We start from the raw sequence: 22,442 nt of genomic DNA on the forward strand, positions 1-22,442 counted from the left end.
TTATTGTTATTAATGACCAAAATCCTTCTGGATCCCTATGCCAACATAGTGCAATTTGTGTAAATCTCATTGTTGAATTGTAGCAGATTTAAAAGGTAGTATAGGTATTTTCTGTTATGTAATGTGTCATGATACTTGGCAAGCAACAACAAATATCTGAGCTAATTTAGCAATTTGCAGATGAGATTTATGTCAGTTGCATAGACTGGACCATTGTCTATACAATTTCTTCTGATTTTGTTGTAAAGGACATTGAATCTTTTTTTAATCTGTGAGAAACAAATTCTGCTGAGGATCCCTGGCAAAGTAATGGCACAGGTGAATTCCAGCCTGTAAATTTCTGAAGTATAGCTACATGTTAATGCAATCTTAGACTGCAGTAACAAAAGCATGGTGACCAGATCATAAATAATGAGCATACTTCAGGCTATCTAGTTCAATGTGCACTAAACTTGTTCTATATCATAATTTCTATATCATAATTTACTGGAAGAGGTCAGGGTAAGTTAAGTTAGTTAAGTTTTATTATACGGACATAGAGACAAAAATTCAAAGATAAAAACATAATGCAAGATATACAAAATAAGTTGTTAGAACATATCAACAGTATAAAACTTGAGTCAGGTGGTTGTCTTAATATAACATTTTACAAATTCTTAAAACTGAGAATAAAAACTTAGCCACCGACTGTGATCAGGGTTAGAGTCAAAGGAAAATTGTAACAAGTTTCATTGAAAAACCAGGAGGAACTTTTTTGTATACTCTGCTGGTACAAATGTTCAACATTCGAAAAGCGTGCCTCCAGCAGTTCACCTATGAGGATTGCTGTAGCTACATCTTGAATTGGAAATTAAGCAGAAAAAAGGTTTGTGCTCTTCTGTCTTCCAGTATTTTGGAAATCAGCTTCCAGAAGTCCCAGCCACTATAACCCATGATGAAAAATTTGGGAGCTGATGTCACAAACAATAGGAAACCAAAGGTTGAGAACCACTGGAGCAGATGATCTCCAAGGCTTCTTCCAACTCTATGATTCTATAATTTATGCTTTCCATAATTATTGTTGTTGTTTAGTCATTAAGTCGTGTCCGACTCTTCGTGACCCCATGGACCAGAGCACGCCAGGCTCTCCTGTCTTCCACTGCCTCCCGGAGTTGGGTCAAATTCATGTTGGTTGCTTCAATGACACCGTCCTCTGTCATCCCCTTCTCCTCTTGCCTTCACACTTTCCCAACATCAGGGTCTTTTCCAGGGAGTCTTCTCTTCTCATGAGATATCCAAAGTATTGGAGCCTCAGCTTCAGGATCTGTCCTTCCAGTGAGCCCTCAGAGTTGATTTCCTGCAAAAATGGATAGGTTTGTTCTCCTTGCAGTCCAGGGGACTCTCAAGAGTCTCCTCCAGCACCACAATTCAAAAGCATCAATTATTTGGCGGTCAGCCTTCTTTATGGTCCAGCTCTCACTTCCATTCATTGCTACCGGAAAAACCATAGATTTAACTTATACGGACCTTTGTCAGCAAGGTGATGTCTCTGCTTTTTAAGATGCTGTCGAGGTTTGTCATCGCTTTCCTCCCAAGAAGCACAATTTTGTCACCATCCGCAGTGATCATGGAGGCCAAGAAAATAAAATCTGTCCTTGTCTCCATATCTTCCCTTTCTATTTGCCAGGAGGTGATGAGACCAGTGGCCATGATCTTAGTGTTGTTTTTTTTTTTGATGTTGAGTTTCAGACCATTTTTGGCGCTCTCCTCTTTCACCCTCATTAAGAGATTCTTTAATTCCTCCTCACTTTCTCCCATCAGAGTGGTATTATCTGCATATCTGAGGTTGTTGATAGTTCTTCTGGCAATCTTAATTCCAGTTTGGGATTCATCCAGTCCTGCCTTTCGCATGATGTATTCTGCATATAAGTTATATAAGCAGGGAGACAATATACAGCCTTGTTGTACTCCTTTCCCAATTTTGAACCAATCATTTGTTCCATAGCCAGTTCTAACTGTTGCTTCCTGTCCCACATAGAGATTTCTCAGGAGATAGATAAGGTGGTCAGGCACTCCCATTTCTTTAAAGACTTGCCATAGTTTGTTGTGGTCCATACAGTGAAAGGCTTTTGCATAGTCAATGAGGCAGAAGCAGATGTTTTTCTGGAACTCTCTGGCTTTCTCCATAATCCAGTGCATATTAGCAATTTGGTCTCAAGTTCCTCTGCCCCTTCAAAATCCAGCTTGTACTTCTGGGAGTTCTTGGTCCACATATGGCTGAAGCCTACCTTGTAGGATTTTGAGCATACCTTGCTAGCGTGTGAAATGAGTGCAATTGTCCAGTAGTTGGAGCATTCTTTGGCACTGCCCTTCTTTGGGATAGGGACGTAGACTGATCTTTTCTAATCCTCCGGCCACTGCTGAGTTTTCCAAACTTGCTGGCATATTGAGTATAGCACCTTAACAGTTTCATCTTTTAAGATTTTAAATAGTTCAACTGGAATGCCATCACCTCCACTGGCCTTGTTGTTAGCCATGCTTTCCAAGGCCCACTTGACTTCACTCTCCAGGATGTCTGGCTCAAGGTCAGCAACCACACTATCTGGGTTGTCTGGGACATCCAGATCTTTCTGGTATAATTCCTGTGTGTATTCTTGTTTCATAATCATACTATGCTATTATATATTTACACAGTCTATTTAGCTCTTGATTCTTCAGATGCTGTGAGGCAGAACTCAGAGTGAGCCTCACTTTTCTATGAAGGCCACTGAATCACAGGAAAGTGAATTGGTCCTTGCAGCTAATGATAAGCACAGCCACATCTGGCAATGGCCGAAACTCTCTTTTCTCCCACTCTTTAGAATTTTTTTCTACGTTTTTATGTTTTGATTTACTTTTACTGCTCTTGCAGTGTAGCCCTAATCATGTCTACTGCAAAGTTAACAGGAAACAAATGTATTGAGCTCAATGTGGCTTAGTCCAGAATAAACATTTATAATGTTTGGAATCTTAATAGATTCTTCTACTAATCATGTTATTTCCATTGCATTTTTTACTCATTTTATTTATCAATACAACACCTCAGGATAGATTTAGTTTTATCACAGTACTACAATCCAATTGTTATTTCTTCCATCACCATAACTAGCAACAATAGAATTCATTATGGAGTTTGGGGGTTAGTGAGGAAGTAACCTCATCATCTGCGCCACCCATACAGATACTAGTAAAGTGGCATAGCTTTATATATGTTAGTGATGTATTCTGAGAACACATTACAGATCCATACATGGCAAAAATCTCATTTTAAGTGGTACATTTGTTAAGAAACTTTAGAATTTAATTAGAATTATCTGCATTTCAGAAGGTCCTAGATACTAGCAATGTAGTTTAAAAGCCTAATAATAATAATCTTAGAACTGCAGACCTGGAAGGGACCCTAGGGATTATTGCACCCAGCCCATGTCAAGAAGGCACAGTAGGAAACCGAACCCCCGGATCTAAAACACTGAACTATCTGCTCATCATGTTGCAGAGATACATTTGAAGCATACCTAGACAAATAATGCATAAACCTCATTGGCTACATAAAGCAAAGGAAATATGGGCAAGAGAAAGGCTTGTATGTATTCAATGCTGAATTTTCCCATTCTGTTTTTGAAACAATTCATTTATCTATGCCTGATTTTTAAATATGTTCTCCTGCTGTGCAGTTATAATTTAGGAGTATTATGTACTGTCACTTCTCCATTTGTAAACACCCAAGACCTGCTGAGCAATTACTGAATAACCTTCTAATGAAATGCAGTAGAGGATTCTAATTAAATTGTAAAGTTGCTTAACAACTGTACCACTTAAAATGAGATTTCGCCAACTATGGATCTGTAATGAGTTCTCAGAATACATTACTAACATGTATAAATGCCAAGGTCAACATAGAATATTGCCTCCTGGGTATGTGAGAAGAGGTTTAGTAAACAAAATAAATACACAAAATTAAAATGATATTATAGTACCGAGAAGAGAAATCATTTGAATTTCTGTAATACATGTCCGGAAAATGTGTTTATGGCTTATCTACAGTGTCTGGTTACTATTGGAGCTCTAGAAATCATTAATAACAACAATATTGATATGTATAGTTCAAAATAGCCTTTAAAAATAAGAAATGCATAGAAAATTGTATATTCCTAATTAGCAATCCAAACAAGATTAGCAATATGCAAATTCCTGTTCATCTGATTGTTTCCACCAGTCTCAAGAGCCTTTTGCACACATTACATTGACCACTGATTCATTTGTAGTACTAATAGTCATAATCCAGGGAACAGTTCTAGGCTTGTGGTTTTTTAAATAATTATTTTTATAGCTATAGCATAAATATAAACATAAAATACACAAGCCAAAATGCAATTTAACTGTGTTCCCCACCACCATAGACAGGACCTCTTGCTGTAATCTTCTTCCTCCATCTATATTCTTCTTCTATTGTCCTCTTCTCCAGAACTGCATTGATTCTTGATTTGGAGCTTTCCCTTTTCCTCTTGTTAACACATATTCCAAAAATCTGCCCCATACTTCATAAAAATTATTCTTTTTCAACTCTCCTTTCTTAATTTTTAAATTACAAGCTAGTTTATCATTTATGGCTATATTCCATATTTCTTTATACCACCCATCGATTTGAAATTCAGATTTTGATTTCTGTTGCCTGGCTATTATCAGTCTAGCTGCTGTTAATAAATTGGTTATCAGTTCTTTAGTCATCTTATCATATTCCACATTCTCAAATATTGATAACAAAGCAATCTCGGAATTAAATTCTATATCTTTTTTACATATGTCATTTAATTCTTTAAAAATTTGTTTCCAAAATCTTTGTACTTTGTCGTATTCCCACCACATATGAAAGTATGTACCAATTTCTTTCTCACATTTCCAACAGACATTCGGATAACTAGCATTAATTTTATTAGACCCAGTTTAAAAAGGTTTTCCCTTATACTCACTGACATAAATCTTAAAACTCTCATTTTCCATATCTTCCTCCATTCTTCCTCATTTATTCTTGTTTTAATGTTCCCACACTGTCTTCAATCCTTCTTTCTCACTTTTTTCTTCCTCTAAATCAAGAAGTCCATAAATTTTACTCCCTGTACCCTTTACTGAATCAGTCATCTGAATGTCTTCATATGATAATAAAAATTGTTCATACTTTGTGCATTCTCTACCTTTATTATATTTCTTTACCCATTCATTAGTCCATCTTTCTAATTATATATAATTCAAACATGAAATATTCTTATTCTGAAGGATTTGTTTCATTTGATCTATCAATCTCATTTTATACAACCAATCTTTCAATCTAATCTCTTTTTTTCCTTTAAATAATTCCACATACACTTTCACATTAACAGGAAAATTCTTTATTTGTGTCACTGACCCAAGTGGAGAGTTAAATGGACATAAATTCTTTCTATATTTATACCATATGTTTAACACTGTCTTTAAAAATGGATTATTAATTTCACTTATTTTATATTTCTTAACCATACCAAAGAAATATTTTTCAGTATCTACCTATAATTCTGATGATTCCATTTTCCACCAAATTAACCTTTCTGGTTTGTATATAATTTCTCAAAAAACCCTCAACTGATTAGCCAAATAATAATTTTTTATATTTGGTAAACCTATACCACCTTTTTTGCTGTTTTATACCAATGCTTTTTATTTATTCTAGGTCTCTTCCCTTCATTACAATACTTAATCATTCCTTGCCAAAATTTTCAAATCCTCCTCTGTTAACTGTATTGGTAACATTCTAAATAAAAAAATAAATTTTGATAAAATTTTCATTTTTATCAATGCAGTCCTTCCAAACCAAGAAAGTTTAAAATTACCATATTGCTGTAATTTCTTTTTAATTACTTCCTTTAATTTATTATAATTATATTCCTTCATTTTTTGAATATTTTTACTAAATCTATACCTAAGTATTTAACTGATTTACACATCTTAAAACCATGTTTCTCAACGAACCTTTCTTGTTCTGATTTATTGTGATTAAACACCATTATTTCAGATTTTTGCAAATTTACATGTAATCCAGTTATTTTTCCAAATTTTTCCAAATGAATTTTAATTCTATCTATACTTTCTATCAGATTTTTCACTGTCAATAAGGAATCATCAGCAAATAAATTAATCTTTATTATTTCCCCCATACCTTCAATTAAATCGTCATTCCTTATTACATTTGCTAACATTTCAATAATCAAATCATTAACTATTAATACAGAGGAATTTTCCACATATAATTGGTCTATTATCCCCTAAATGTCTTTCCAAAACTCCAGCCCTTTAACAAAATCTTTAATGTTGGCCATTCTACACAATCAAATGCCTTGAATATGTCTAGCGATAAAATACCTGCCTTTGATTTATCTTTTTCTATATTATATATAATAATCAAGACCCTCCTAGTTAAATTCTCCATTTTGTCTGCCCTTTAAAAACCCATTCTGATCCTCTTTAATATATTTTGTAATAAACTTATTCATTCTATTTGCAAGTATTGCAGTGAATATCTTTGCTTCTTGATTTAATAATGAAATAGGTCTATACGGACTTTGGTCTGTTAAATTTTTATTCGGTTTTGGAATAAGAGTTATTAATGAATGCTTCCAGGAATCTGATATTTTCTCTCCTTCCAATATCTCATTATAGAGTATTTTTAACTTAGGGATCAATATTGATTAAAAAGTTTTATAGTATTCTGATCCCATTCCGTCAAAACCTGGAGTTTATTTTTTAGTTTATTAATAATCTCTATAATCTCTTCATCTTTTATCTCTTTTTCTAAATCTCTTTTATCATTCTCTAATAGTTTACTTTTAACATTTTCTTTAATATAATTTTCTATATCTTCTTTCGAAGCACTGTTCCCTTTATATAAATTTTGATAAAATTCCTGTAGTATCTTCAATTTTTAATTAGGTTACAGTTCTTTCCTGTTTTATCTTTAATCACTCCAATTATGTTTTTGGATCTTTTAATCTGAACTATTCTAGCTAGAAGTTTTGAATTTTTATTACTATATTCAAAAAAAATTCTCTTAGCATATATCAAGTCCTTCTGAACCTTTTCTAACTCTACACCATCTAATTCCTTTCTTTTAGCTTTAATCTCTAGTAATTTTTCTTATCTCTATTTATAAAATATTTACTTTCTAGATCTTTTAATGATTCTTCTTTTATATTTTCTTCTCAATTTTTTTAATCTACAGAATTCACTTATTGCAATTCCTCTCATAACTGATTTCATAGTGTCCCACAACACTCCTATTTTATTCCCATTCTTTCTTAACTCTAACCACAATCTCTGTATGCTGAAAAATATTGGAGTCTTTTCTCCATCTCCTAGCTTCTCTATAGTGCTTCTTTACTTTCATCTCCATCGTCATCAACGCATGATCTGTTATTTTTATCACATTAATATTTGTATCTACTACTTTTGAAAATAAATTTTGTGATATGAACATAAAATTTATTTTAGAATAACTATTACGTCCAGAAGAATTATATGTAAACCTTCTTTCATCTGTGAGACCTGAGGCGAGGCTATAGAAGTGCTCGCCGGAGTGTCGTCCTCCTTTAAGAGAGAGAAGGAGACTCAAACAGAATCTACAGCTACTCGCATCATGGTCAGACATCAGGGTATAGACATCTGTGATCTGGAACCGGGTGTGAGGAGACTGTCAGTGGCTACCCAGACAGGAATAGAAAAAGCGGGAACATGGATGGGAGAGCGACTGTTGGTAGAGGTGGGACATGGAGATATAAAAGTGGAACGAGACAACATACCAGGAGGTTGGGAATTGATATGGGTGGAGGATCCCTGGACAGGGAGATGTGAGAAAGTGAGGGTGCCTTGAGAGGAGGCAGATTACAGACGACGAAGAGGTTTACCCCCCAAACCGTCCTATTGGGGAGAATCAGAAACTAGAGAGTGGCAGAGAAGGTTGAGAGAGGAAAAGGAGGCGGTAGAAAAGGAAGAGAGGGAAAGGAAAGCATGGCGTCTGAAGGAGGCTCGCCGGAGGAGGTATTTACCGGACCCTGGGACCCCTATGCAGAGGGAGCCGACCCCTATGACCTGGAGAGGGGAGATGAGGAGACCTTACCCCTGATAGATGTGGACAGTGAAGCTAAGGAACCGGGTGAGATTAACCCGTTTTCCAAAGGACCCTGGTATGATCCAAGTTACAATCCCTTTTTACAAGATGTATGGACACCTTTGTTTGACCCGTTGGCGACGAGAGAAAAGAACAATGACAAGTTTAATGTTGACACTTCTTTATTTGATGTTCCAATAAATCCTAGTTCTGTTTTTCAAAAACCCGAGCATCCAGTGTTTGTGTTCGATAAGCCTGAGGTAACTATTGAACCCTCACATCATCCCCCTTCAGTTCTCTCCATTTGTTTGTTTGTTTGTTTGTTTGTTTGTTTGTTTGTTTATTTATTTATTTATTTATTTATTTATTTATTTATTTATTTATTTATTTATTTATTTATTTAACTTAGATGCCGCCCACTCTACCCAAAGGTCTCTGGGTGGCTTACAACAATTAAAATGCAATTAAAATACAATAAAAGATAAAATGATTAAAATACAATTAAAATTGCCATCAGGACCCACAGCTGATATCTTTTAAATCCATCATTTTTAACATCTTACTCAAGAGGGTACTTCTTTTATTCAACTCATCTTTGTTGCATACAGATTTGTCCTTCACCTTATCCAGAACCATGTTGAAATCCCCTGCCAAAATCACATATTCTTTCCTAACTTTCTCCATTTCTTTAATCACAGTTTTATAAAATTCTCCTTGATTCACATTCGGTGCATAGACATTTATTAATGTATAATCTTCTTCCGCCATTTGACCCTGAATTATCAAATATCTACCATTACTATCTTTTATTACTTCTTTTACCACAAATTCACAATGTTTGGATATTAATATAGTGGTGCCTTGCATAGCTATCGCTCCATTTAGTGACGAAATCGCTTTGCGACAATGTTTTTGCGATCGTAAAAGCAATCGCTTTGCGATGGTCCCTATGGGCTATTTTCGCTTTGCGATGATCGCAGGGAAGCAATCATCGCAAAGCCTCCATTTTCGGCCAGCTGACTGGCGGTTTCAAAAAGGCTGCCGGTTAAACAAAATGGCCACCTGCTGTTTTCAGGCACGGATTCCTCACTTTAGAGGCACCGAAAATGGTGGTGCTATAGAGGATTTTCGCTCAAAGGTGAGTTTTAAGCCCATAGGGACGAATTTTAATGCGTTTCTATGGGCTTTTTATTTCGCTTAGCGATGTTATCGCTTAGTAGTGATTTTTTCAGAACAAATTAACATCGCTAAGCGAGGCACCACTGTATTGCTACACCTTTAGATTTAGAAGTCCCAAATGCTTTTTCATAAATGTGTATATTTTGTAAATTCAGTTCATTAACTCCATCCTTTGATTGATGCGTCTCTTGTAAATAAATCTGTCCGTCCGTCCGTCCATCCATCCATCTTAATGGATCTATCTTAATGCCTTATATCCTTAACTATTAACTTCTATTCTCCTTTCTATAACCCCAACCCGAACAAACAATCCAAAACAATAACACAAAAAACTCAAGCAAAGTAACAAACAAAGACACACATATACACACACAAAAAACAATTTAAAAAAGATTTTAAAACCCTCATGTTGAAAAAGGGGGGGAGAAAAAAAAAACCCTAGAGGGAGGAAAAAAGAAAAAAATATTAAAAAGCAAAGGGAAAAGCCCATGTTGAAAAAAGGGGGAAAACAAAACAAAACAAACAGAATAAAAAACCACGGGGGAAACTGTTTTTTAAAATAGGCCCCACCAAAGGGAAAAAAACAGAAACCAAAAAAGGGGTAGGGGGAGGAGGGAGTTTTCAAACATCCGATAATGCCCAATGGTCTCTTCCAGTCAAGATATCTTCTCTTTCAAACTACCAGTCTTTGCAGGTCTACTTGCTTGTCCCTTGGTCACTTTCGTCTTCTTGCCAGAGCCCCCACACAATCAGCAGATCTTTGCCTTGTTCAAAAGAGTTGATTTTATGAAGGATTCCATCCTTCCATATTGAAAGCAAGGACAAGCAGATTCAAGAACAGTTTTTACCCAAGTGCAGTATTGAGTTTAAATGTGGGGCCATAGGTTTTTGGTGGATTTTAATTGCTGAGAGAAAACGGGGTATCTATATTTGGATGGTGAAAGTTGTGTATATTTTAACTTTTTTTTGTAGTGTTGTCCAGTTTTACCTTGGGGAAGAGCACCTCATTTCGTTGCACCCACTTGTGAGCGCAATGACAAATAAATTTCTTATGTCTTATGTCTTATGTCTTAAAAAAGACAGGATGACCCCAGTTGTATCTCCTGCCATTCTTAGTTAAGATTGAAGTGATGGGTTTCGTTGGTTAAATCCTGGTAGATCTGTACTGGATTCAGTCTATAGACTAGCAGTTCTGGCTTTTCTTTAATGTCCTTAAGAAACTGTTCTTTCTTGACATAGTTGAAAAATTTCAATATTGTGGGTCTTGATCTCTTGCTTCTGGGATTCCCATCAAAATGTACTCTCTCAACATCTTCCTCAGCCAAATGTTGGGAATTCATAATACTGTAGATTTAATCCAGTCCACCATTTCCCATTTCAAATCCCTTTCTTTCTTGTGTTCAAAATTCATTATTTTGATATTATTGTGTCTCGAATTATCTTCCAGATGAATAATTTTTTTCCACAACTCATCTACCTTCCGATGTTGCTCTTTTGCTTCACCTTGGAAGTCTTCCATTTGTTGTATCCTGTCCTCTGTTTTCCCTAGGCTTGTCTTAATATCTACCATTTCTCCCTGGAGTTTTTGTATGTCCTTTCCCATCTGTTGATTCCCTTTTATTAAAATGTCCATCTCAGAGAGAAAATGTTGCAGTTTTTTTTGTCCATCTGAACCTAAAGCCCTTTTACAGAAGCAGCTAATTCAGAGAAATTTTTTTCCATACTAACTTTGATAGGGCTGCTCAGTGAGGTAGATCTTCCCTCTTCTATTCCAGCAGCTTCCTGAGTCCTTTCTCTAGAGTCTAGGAGCTTCTTTAAGGAAGGGCTGTGCCTCCTCCACTCTTTTTCCACTCTATTTAATTGGACAATACGATCGAGACTACAATCTGATGGTTTGTGTCGTGCTTCACATGCCCAGCTCTTAACTGTCTTATCTGTATGTGTGTGTGTTTAGTCATTTAGTCGTGTCCGACTCTTCGTGACCCCTTGGACCAGAGCGCGCCAGGCCCTCCTATTTTCCACTGCCTCCCAGAGTTGTGTCAAATTCATGTTGGTTGCTTCGCAGACACTGTCCAGCCATCTCACCCTCAGTTGTCCCCTTCTCCTCTTGCCGTCACACCTTCCTAACATCAAGGTTTTTTCCAAGGACTCTTTTCTTCTCATTAGATGGCCAAAGTACTGGAGCCTCAGCTTCAGGATCTGTCCTTCCAGTGAGCACTCAGGGTTGATTTCCTTTAGAACTGATAGGTTTGTTCTCCTTGCAGTCCAGGGGATTCTCAAGAGCCTCCTCCAGCACCACAATTCAAAGGCATCAATTCTTCGGCGGTCAGCTTTCTTTATGGTCCAGCTCTCACTTCCATACATCACAACAGGAAAAACCATAGCTTTGACTATTCGGACTTTCGTTGGCAAGGTGATGTCTCTGCTTTTTAAGATGCTGTCAAGATTTGTCATCGCTTTCCTCCCAAGAAGCAGGCGTCTTTTAATTTCGTGGCTGCTGTCTCCATCTGCAGTGATCATGGAGCCCAGGAAAATAAAATCCGTCACTGCCTCCATGTCTTCCCCTTCTATTTCCCAGGAGGTGATGGGACCAGTGGCCATGATCTTATTTTTTTTGATGTTGAGTTTCAGACCGTTTTTTGCACTCTCCTCTTTCACTCTCATTACAAGGTTCTTTAATTCCTCCTCACTTTCTGCCATCAGAGTGGTATCATCTGCATATCTGAGGTTGTTGATATTTCTTCCGGCAATTTTAATTCCGGCTTGGGTTTCATCCAGTCCAGCCTTCCGCATGATGTATTCTGCATATAAGTTAAATAAGCAGGGGGACAATATACAGCCTTGTCGTGCTCCTTTCCCAATTTTGAACCAATCAGTTGTTCCATGACCAGTTCTAACTGTTGCTTCCTGTCCCACATATAGGTTTCTCAGGAGACAGATAAGGTGGTCAGGCACTCCCATTTCTTCAAGAACTTGCCACAGTTTGCTGTGGTCCACACAGTCAAAGGCTTTTGCATAGTCAATGGCAAAAGCCACAGTCAAAGGCTTTTGCATAGTCTTACCTCTACTTTTCCTCATATGCAAAGCAAAGATTTATAGCACAAGAAGCCAAGCCGTTTTTAACAGTTCATTAGTTGCCAGCTTCTCTGGCTGTCTCTCCAGCTGAAAGCGAACACATATTCCACAGATAAGCAACGAAACATTTACAGTTTAAAAACACTTCTATCTCTCTATGCTTGAAGTTTTCATAAAAAGTTTAGGCCAGTTTTACTCACATTTCAGATAGAGAAAAGGGCATTTATCACACTATTTACATTCCAGGATGAAGAGAAGAAAATTTCGCTGTGTATCCCATCCTGATGGAAGTGGCGTCTCCTAGGCTTGTGTTTTCCCATTTCAAGTTCTCACTTTTTCTGGGTAGCACATAGGACCAGTCTAAGCATAAACTGAAGAACTAGAAGGCACCAGAGCATTCCACCTACAGATGACCAGACTGGAGCCTCCTTGGAGGTGACACAGCACTGCCCTCCATCAGAGCTGAGAAAAAGAGGCTGCCTAGGGTATGCTGAGCAGAACACAATGCCCCACACCTGCCCACTGTTTTACATCCCTTAGCATCTACTGTCTGAATGGACAACCTCACCCAGAGTTTCTAAAAGTTACTTTTTTTGAATTGCAACTACTAGAATGCTCCAGACAACATGAATGCTGACTGAGGACAGACCATCTTGTATCACAAAGCTGCCTTTTAGACTGGCAGGTCTTAAAGTTGCTATTAAAAATCTGTTGCTACTAGAGATGGGTGTATTCGTATATGAATATTCCCCCCACAGGTGCAGATAACGAGGGTCCGGCCCCCTGGGGCCAGACTGACCACTCACGATTCTGCCGCTGCCGCGAGCTCCGCAGTCCATTCCTATTGCTCTGTTGCTTGCGATGGATTAGCCACTCTGCGACCTGGCAGAGAGGTTCGTCATCCGACCTTCTGCCAGGAATGGCTAATTTATCCCGAGCAACGGAGAGAGAGGAAGGCATACCGGAGCCTAACAGATACATGTTTTAACCAAAAGTGACAGAGGTGCTGCGTTACCAGACTACGCCAGGGGCGTAATGGTGAAGTGAACTGCCCAGAGATTAAACCAAACAGACACTGTTGTGGTGTTGAAAATATTATTTACATTAAAGTCCATATATACAGGGGTAAATACAGCTTCTCTTGGTCTTTATACAGTCCTGGTCATTCACAGTAGTTCTTCAGTTAGCAATGGTAAATTACAGTTTTCAGTAACCAAAGATTGTTACCAATGTAAATAGTCCAGCATCCACGAAGTCTTCTCCTCTCACCACGGAGATAGTCTTCTCCCAGGATCTTCTCCTTGCAATGCAGCAAGTCTTCATCCAGCGATGCAGTAAATACAGTTCTCAGCAACACAATCACCAGCAACACAACAGTACAACCACCCAAACTATCCAACAGCCCAACTACCCAAACTACCCAAACTACCCAACAGTTTGTCTCTGTAAGCTTGGCTAGCTTTATTCTTGGTTTCTCCAATCAAATTGGTTGTCCCACAGCTGCCTCAATTAACTCAGCTGTGCTCCTTTGTTACATGTTGCTTACTAAATCTGATCCTGTAACAACTTATCCACGGAATTGCAATGAACAATTCCCTAGGTTGACTTTGAGACCTGTCAAATATCGGCGCAGTATGTATGCTGTTCCTAATATTGCCATTTTTTGTAGCTTTTATGGTGTAATTTCTGAGATCTGCTACTACTTGTAGTACTGTGTGAAGTTGCTTGATATTGTTCCCAAAGCCCCAGTGGACCATGGGGACCACTGAAGTGTGTTTCTTCCAGATGCAAGATGTTTCGATTGCTAGGTCTTTGCACTGTGTTAGTTTTTCCAATTCTTTATTTTTAGCTCTGTCATCCATGGGAATTGCAATGTCAATGATCCAGACATTTCTTCATTCTATTACTATTATGCCTGGTGTGTTATGTTCAAGGTGTCTATCCATTTGGATCCGAAAATCCCACAAAATCTTGACATCCTCATTTTCTGACACCTTCTCTACCTGATGTTTCCACAGGTTTTTGGAGGCTGGGAAGTTATTTTTTTGCATAATGGCCAGTGCACTTTTTTTGCTATTATTATTATTATTATTATTATTATTATTATTATTATTATTATTATTATTATTATTATTATTATTATTATTATTATTATTTAGAGATAGGTGTAATTATGAATTAGATATAATTCAATTAATTAATACCAAACATTTCATGGAACTTTTTATTTGTCTTGTAAATAAGTTTTTATATAGTATCTTTCAACAATCATATCTAAAGAATCTAAACCTAATTTTTAGTTTTTTTTTCATGTTTGCCTTTTTAAGGCATGTAAAATGGCATGGAAAGTACATAATTCTTTAATAACTGAAGTGGCACAGCCAGTGTGAGCTTCCCCTTGCATCTTTTCTGCATATGCCTCTCTTCACACATAGTCAGTTCTTTGTCATGCAGTAGTTTTGGAGATCTCCATTTTAATTTTCAGACTACGGTCACATACTACTCAGTGAGTGTCTCCTTTATTTTACGTAACGTATACATGTCACCAAGTCTCTCAATGAAACACTTTTGTTCAGAAATCCACATTTGCCTGGCTTCTATTCTTCCAAAGGAAAAAATCCATTTCTGGTTTAACATTTCATCTGTGGAACATTTGATACTTGTACACATTTCTCTCTTGTATTGCCACCAGCCAGAGTAGCAATGCAGCTGGAGGAACACTGAGAGGGCCACAGGTTCTCCATGCCATGTTAGAGATTCATTTTGACATAAAAATTTTGTGACCATGTTGTAAACCAAATCCTCAACCATATTTTGCTGCCAAAGAGGCAATTCCACTCGCTGTTCTTTATCTTCCTTTAGACTTTGACTGTAAACTGCGTGGCATTGTGTGTGGGAGGCAAGTTTGGTTCACAGGCCTCTTAAGTGTTCACTACAGATTGTCACATTTTAGTTCCTTGTTCTTCAAACTAGGTGTTGATCTTCTGTTTTGTTTTGAAGTGGAAGTGATATTGAGAAACTCTTGCCTATATTGCTGAATATTAACTATCTTGCAGCTTGATCCTAAATATGTTTTTTGTAAGCATCTACCCATGAGCAGAACTGAGCTTCCTCTCTCATTGAGATCCTTAGGATTGCAGCTGCCTCTAATTATGAAGCCTTTCCTCTTGGCCACTTTCATGTAGTAAAAGCCACTCTATAGGTAAATGGTCAAGGGGAGATAGAACGGAAATGTCAAACTGTAGTCAGATGTGGGTTGCCACTGCACTTCTCTTGTAATAGAGGAAATGCTATTTTCTGCTCCTGAAGATGTGGATTTATTAGACCTTTTATCAAACAATTTGGTTTGACAATGCATTACCAGGAATTAGTGAGATTGGCTAGGACCCTAATTATGTTTTTTTTCCCCTTAAAAAATGTTCTTGGTCTGCTCTGAAAAATTTTAAAGTGGGCCTTTATTGTAGTTACAAAATTGTATAAAAGAGCACTGCCCTCATAAAATGAGGGTCACAGATGGAGTGTAGCAGGGCTAATAGGAAGGGTAAATAGAAAAATCCACTATTTGTGCGCCCTGCTTAAATGACATGGTTGGGTAAATGGATTTCTCTACTTCCTAGGAGTGTGCTTCTACATTAGTCTAGTAGCAATTAGAGAAAAGAGGTTGCTCTGCAAATTGGCTCCACAAACCCTGGAAGCTCATCTTTTTATTGTGTAAAACATAAAAATTGCTCCTAATCAATCCACTTCAGTGTTGAGTCTAAAAATTATTTATCATCCTTTCATCCTAGGGTACTTTGACAATGTTTTCCTTAAATTAACTAAAGGGGAGGAGGTATTTGTATAAATAAGTAGATTATGGTCCTGCAGCTTAAATCTTACTATGGCCAGGAGTAAATAGATCTGCATTACTGCTCAAGTGTTCTTAACAAATTGATTAATGCTTTTTGGGTAATTAGTCCACATTTCAAGTGTAATATTAATTAATTAAGGCAGGGGTGTAGTACGTGATGCATATGATGCTAAAATAGTTAATCTTATTTTGAAAATAGGGTGTGAGATGTGTCAAACTTCCTTTTGCTAGCAAACAGTTAATATAGAATTTGTTAACATTTCCCTTGGTTAAAGGACTTCTTCAGACAATATTTATTTCGGATGTGCACAAACAAATTCTTTCCACATAATAATGTGGAAAGAAAAACTATCCACCTCTTAAATGGATGGAACTCCAGGAAAGTCTGGTCTCTGGTTACATGGAGAACTGGGTTACTTGGAAGTCACCTAATAGGCTACAGACTGGAGTTGGCAGAACCAAGGTGGATATAAGAAAATAGGGCTTTTTCATGACATTGGTTTTTTGCCAGTACAGAGAAGAACCGGCCACTTCACACCTATATCATTGTACTCTATGCCCCTCAACATGTGCTGTGGAATATTTGATGCTAGCTGTCCAAAGGCTGTTGGTATTACTGTACCTGTTTTGGGCAAAAATGATCTTATGTACTTATCTAAGCTTTACTATTCTATTTTTGTAAATGACTTGTACAGTTGTGCCTTGCAAGACGAGCGCTGTGTTTTATGACGAAATCACATAACGACAAAGTTTTTGTGGTCGCAAAAGCGATCGCAAAACGATGTTTCCTATGGGGGAATTTCACTTTGCGATTATCAGTTCCCTGTTTCGGGAACAGATTCTCGCAAAACGACGATTTTCCTACAGCGGTTTCAAAATGGCCGCTGGGTAAAAAAAATAGCCACCCGCTGTTTTCTGGGATGGATTCCTCGCTGCACGGGCAGCGAAAATGGCCACGCTATGGAGGATCTTCACTGGACGGTGAGTTTGAAGCCCCTAGGAACGCATTAATCGGGTTTTAATGCGTTTCTATGGGCTTTTTTATTTTGCTTTACGATGTTTTTGTTCTACAGCGATTTCACTGGAACGAATTAACATCGTAATGCGAGGCACCACTGTATATTCATTTGTATACAGGCTGTTGCCTAATTTGGTATTGCATTCTGCCAACTGTACTATGATGCTTCTGACATGAATTAAGAAACAGAGACCAGATTCTGTAGCTGTTGTCCAGAGGTTTGTTGAGGTTTCTGTATAATGACACTAAATACTGTAGGAGAGACTATGGCTATAATCCTATGTGCAATTAATTAATATTTTAAATAAAATGCAATTAATTCTTTTTAAAATATTTTGAGTTTCTGTTTTTAGCTTTTAATATTGTATTTTTAATTATGTAAGCTGTCTTGGATCCTTTTTTAGGAGAAAGGTGGGAAACAAACAAACAAATAAATGAGGAGCTTTATCGATATAAACCTGTGTACACTGCTCTGTGGGAATGCACTGCTGTACACGATTTTGACACCATTTGCAATATTTACACAGTTCAGAAAGATAACTTTCTGGACCACAGTTGCTGAATCAGTCATCCAAACAAGATACCGTTTCCCCCAAAATAAGTCCTAACCTGAAAATAAGCCCTAGTATGATTTTTCAGGATGCTCATAATATAAGCCCAACCCCAAAAATAAGCCCTAGTTAAGTGAAACCCCCGCCCTTCACCATTGTGCAGCAAACAGGAGATGACATGACTATAAAATAAAACATCCCCTGAAAATAAGTCCTAATCTGTTTTTTGAAGCAAAAATTAATATAAGACCCTGTCTTATTTTTTGGGAAACACGGTATGTTAAGCTGAAGTCATTCGCACAATGTATGATACATAGTTCTATAGAGAGTACACACAAAATTTCTACATCGGGGGAAAACCACAAGATCTCAGTGAAAACAACTTTAAAAAGAAAGAAAAGAAAAAAGATCACAAAAACAACGTGAAGAAACCTGGGGTATAAAGGGCAGAAACAATGTGAACACAAACATTTGGAGAGTCCATTGTGTGTCATGCAAGGGAACAAGTATTAGCTATGTAAATTGGACTGGTGGCCACATTTCTAATTTTATTCCTGGATGTTTTCAACAGCTTCCTGGGCATTTTTCCGTACCAGCTATCAACCTGTGTAGCTTATTCATGTTTATTTTTCAAGCAGATGATTGAAAGATGGCAAATATGTGGAAGTCAAAGGAAGGCCATGTGTTTCTGGGAACAACTATCCTGTATAGCAACAACAAAACAAGACTAAAAAGAAAGATATTTATTGTGACACTTTAAAAGATTAACATATTTATTTCAGTGAGCTCTTTTTGAATGACAATCCACTTCCTCAGTCCACTCCTAATGTCTGGGGGACTGGATTGTTCTCCACAAAAGTTCATACTGAAACAAATCAGTTTCTTCCTTGCTCCACTTCTGTGTTTCAGTTCTTTTGTAATATCTTGGCTACAGTTTCCATTTCAATTGATGATTAGACCAGATTATAGGAAATCTTTAATGATTTCACTTTCTTGATTATCAACATTAAAGTTCTGTTATTCTTTTGTAGTCATGGCTTTTGTCTTCCTATCATTCAGCTTGACTCTTGGATGCAAACTTTAACGGGGCTAGGGAGTCTGAGTGTATCATGGAAGCTGAGAGCAGTGCCTTCAGGAAGCTAGATGGGGTAACACGTTTGGACTCCTAGCAAGGTCACCCCAGGTGAATGGTCAAAACCTGAGACGTGACACTGAAATGCACCCAGCTTCTTTAGGATTAATGGACACATCAGCAGTAGAGAGGTTATAGTTCCAAGGCTAATAGGGGCATAGAAACTCCTGAAGGGCTGCTACTGGGGGCTGCAGCAGTAGTGGCATTAGAGAGGATTTTTCTCAGACAACGGCAGTGAAACTCAAACTAACTCTTGTTAGTAATGTGCAGAAAAAAGCAATACTAAAATGCTTGTGATTACTTCTTAATTTCAAAAACCTATCATGAGACAACACAAAATGAAGCAAGAGAAAATGTCAGAAGATGAGATTTCTAGATTGGAAGGAATTTGTCAGCTTCCAGGGAAGAGCACAGGGCAAGTACATATAACACTGTTGCTAATGAAGGAATTAGATTAAAGCCAAAAGGATGTCTAGTGGCTGGTGTGCTGAGGTCATGGGAAAGCCCCATGGCACACAACACACATAATTAGAACATGGAAAATGAGAAGTCTAAATCAAGTTAAACTTAAAACTATAAATCAAGAAATGAAGCATTTAAACTTTTCTGTATTTGTTTATTTCTATCCTTATTTATTTATTTATTTATTTATTTTATTTTATTTTATTTTATTTATTTAACTTATATTCCGCCCAATCTACCCAAAGGTCTCTGGGCGGCTTACAATAATTAAAATACAATAAAAATACAATAAAAAGATAATACAATTAAAATAGATACTCTAAAAATTGCCATCAGGACCCACAGTTGATATTATCTCAATTAAAAGGCTTCTGGAACAGGAAGGTTTTGACCTGGCGCCGAAATGTCATCAGCGTCGGCGCCAGATGAATCTCAGTCGGGAGGGCATTCCATAGTCTGGAATGTTCCCTTTTCCTAACCTCCACAAGGTCATTCTATCTGAACCATTAAGTTCCTTCCTTCTTACTACCTAGGCCTACTCGCTCAATCTTGTCAGTACAATAGGGTACCTCCATTATTTGTACTTCTTATAATTTTTCATGACTTCTCTAAATTCCTTGTATTGGCTAAATAATTAAAAAAGAGTATGTACTGATTATTTTACCATGATTCAATCATCCTGTCCTTACAAGAACTTGCAAAAGCAGCACTGATTCCTCTGTTTCTCTCAGATTGGAATAGAATGCTTCCAACTAGATAATCAAGTGATTATCTCTGGCATTATTCTTTTTATTTAACTTTATTTTAATTTTTGATGTTAATAATTCCCAGTGTGTGCAACAATCCATTCCTGATCTTCTTCTGGCAGATGGAATAAAGTGTCTGCTTCCAGTAACATACTGTAGTCTATTTGACTTCTTTATTGGCCAACTGGTAACATCCACATCTATATTTGTCTGTTAGGCCAGTGGTCTCCAACCTTTTCCCAACCGTGGACAGGTTGGGTGTGTGTGGCACACTTGCATAGGGGGCATGGCATGCTCATGGGGGTGTGGTGCCCACAGGGGGTGAAGCGTGCATACACGCATGCATGTGGCGGTGTTTGCGGGGGCGCTGAAGTGTATGCACACATCATGCTCACAGGGGCAGAGCACACATGTGCATGCTTGTGATGACACAGGGCGCACACATGCGTGCAGTGCGCTGGCAGGGGCAGAGCACACTCACATGCATTCGCACAGTGCTCACTCGCAGGGGCGCTGCAGGGGGGGCAGGAGATCTATGTCCATGGCCTGGTCCTGCCTAGGCTGCAGACCCCTGCCAGGTCGCAGACTCGGGGTTGGGAACCCCTGTGTTAGGCTGTATGAAGCATGTATTTGCAACAAACAGATTGTTGGCTGCACAAAATTCAATGCCTGAAATCCTGTTTCTTAGTGTAAGAACATTTAAGTGACAAATAAAAAGTCCCTGCTGGGATACACAGGGGTATGCACAGATGCACCAAACCATCGTGCATGTGTGAACCCAAGAATTGTGTCCAGGACTCTTCATTTGCTGAGCAGGAGCAGATTGAAAGTTACTGATTTTATTATGCTGAGCAACTGGATTTCAACTAACAAGTCAGTTCTCTGCTTCATTTATGATTACTAGATCAAATTCTCTATCAATGTTTGATTCTACTTTGTTTCCTACTTTTGCATTCCAGTCACCTATAATTAACAGCACATTCTGTTTTGATGTGTGATGAACTTCCTCCTAGACACCTGCATAAAAACTTTCAGCTAAATTTTCTGCATTGTGGGTGATCACGGAACAAAGGAAGGCTAATTGCCTTAGAGAAGGAACAAAAGAGTCAGCAAGCAGATGTCCCAGCCAGTGGAGCCTCAAGGCAATGTCCTGAGAACTCTTTTTATTAACTTAGCATGTGTTACATAGTATATTGTTAGAATTCAGATAGGATAAAATGGTAAAGGTTCCCCTTGACATTTTCAGTCCAGTCGTGTCCGACTCTAGGGGGTGGCGCTCATCCCGTTTTTCAAGCCGTAGAGCCAGCGCTTGTCTGAAGACAGTTTCCGTTGCCACGTGGCCAGCGTGACTAGGGAACGCCGTTTTACTTTCCCACCAAGATGGTACCTATTTATCTACTCGCATTTACATGCTTTCGAACTGCTAGGTTGGCGAGGAGCTGGGACAAAGCGACGGGAGCTCACTCCGTCACGTGGATTCGATCTTACGACTGCTGGTCTTCTGACCCCGCAGCACAGGCTTCTGCGGTTTAGCCCGCAGGATACTAGTTACCTAATCGCCACTGGGATTGGTTCAAATAACTCTTTGATCTTATGCTCTACCTCTAAGGGAAAGAGTAAAATGAGGGGTTACCCCGCCCACTGGCAGCTGCCAATAGGCTCTGGACCTATTGGTTCAGCAACCAGCACAAACAGAGACAAAGTCTACGAGGACATTTACAAGGAGCTTACTCCTCCACTACGCTTGCCTTTCATCCCGTCCCTGCTTCGCATACTCAAGCAGACTTGGAACAAACCTTTCTCGGTCCCTCAGATGTCTTGTTGAGTAGAAAGCCTATACAAAATGCACAGTACCAAGTCAGATTTCCTTGCCAAGCAGCCCACTCCTAATTCAGTGATTGTCGATGCTACTCAAGCCCGGTTTCGTTCTAGATCTAACTCCATGCCTAACAACAAGGAGGGCAGGAAACTCGATATCCTAGGTTGACGGGTTTATTCTCTAGCATCCTTGCTAAGCAGGGCCGCTAACTATAAGGCGGCAATGGGGGCTTATCACAAACATTTATGGAGTCGTGCCTTGCCTTCATTACAAGCCACCCCAGCAGAGCTTAAACCTAAGGGGCTTTCCGTCCATCAAGAGGCCACTGCACTTACTAGACAGGAAAGGAGTTACTGCCTGGCATATCATCGAAGCAGCGTCAAAACAACTAATGACAGGTGTCGCGTTCAGGTGACATGCATGGCTGAGATCAGCCAACATTAGTGAAGACTCCAAAA

Source organism: Pogona vitticeps, chromosome 2 (assembly GCF_051106095.1).
Source record: "Pogona vitticeps strain Pit_001003342236 chromosome 2, PviZW2.1, whole genome shotgun sequence".
Lineage (NCBI taxonomy): Eukaryota > Metazoa > Chordata > Lepidosauria > Squamata > Agamidae > Pogona > Pogona vitticeps.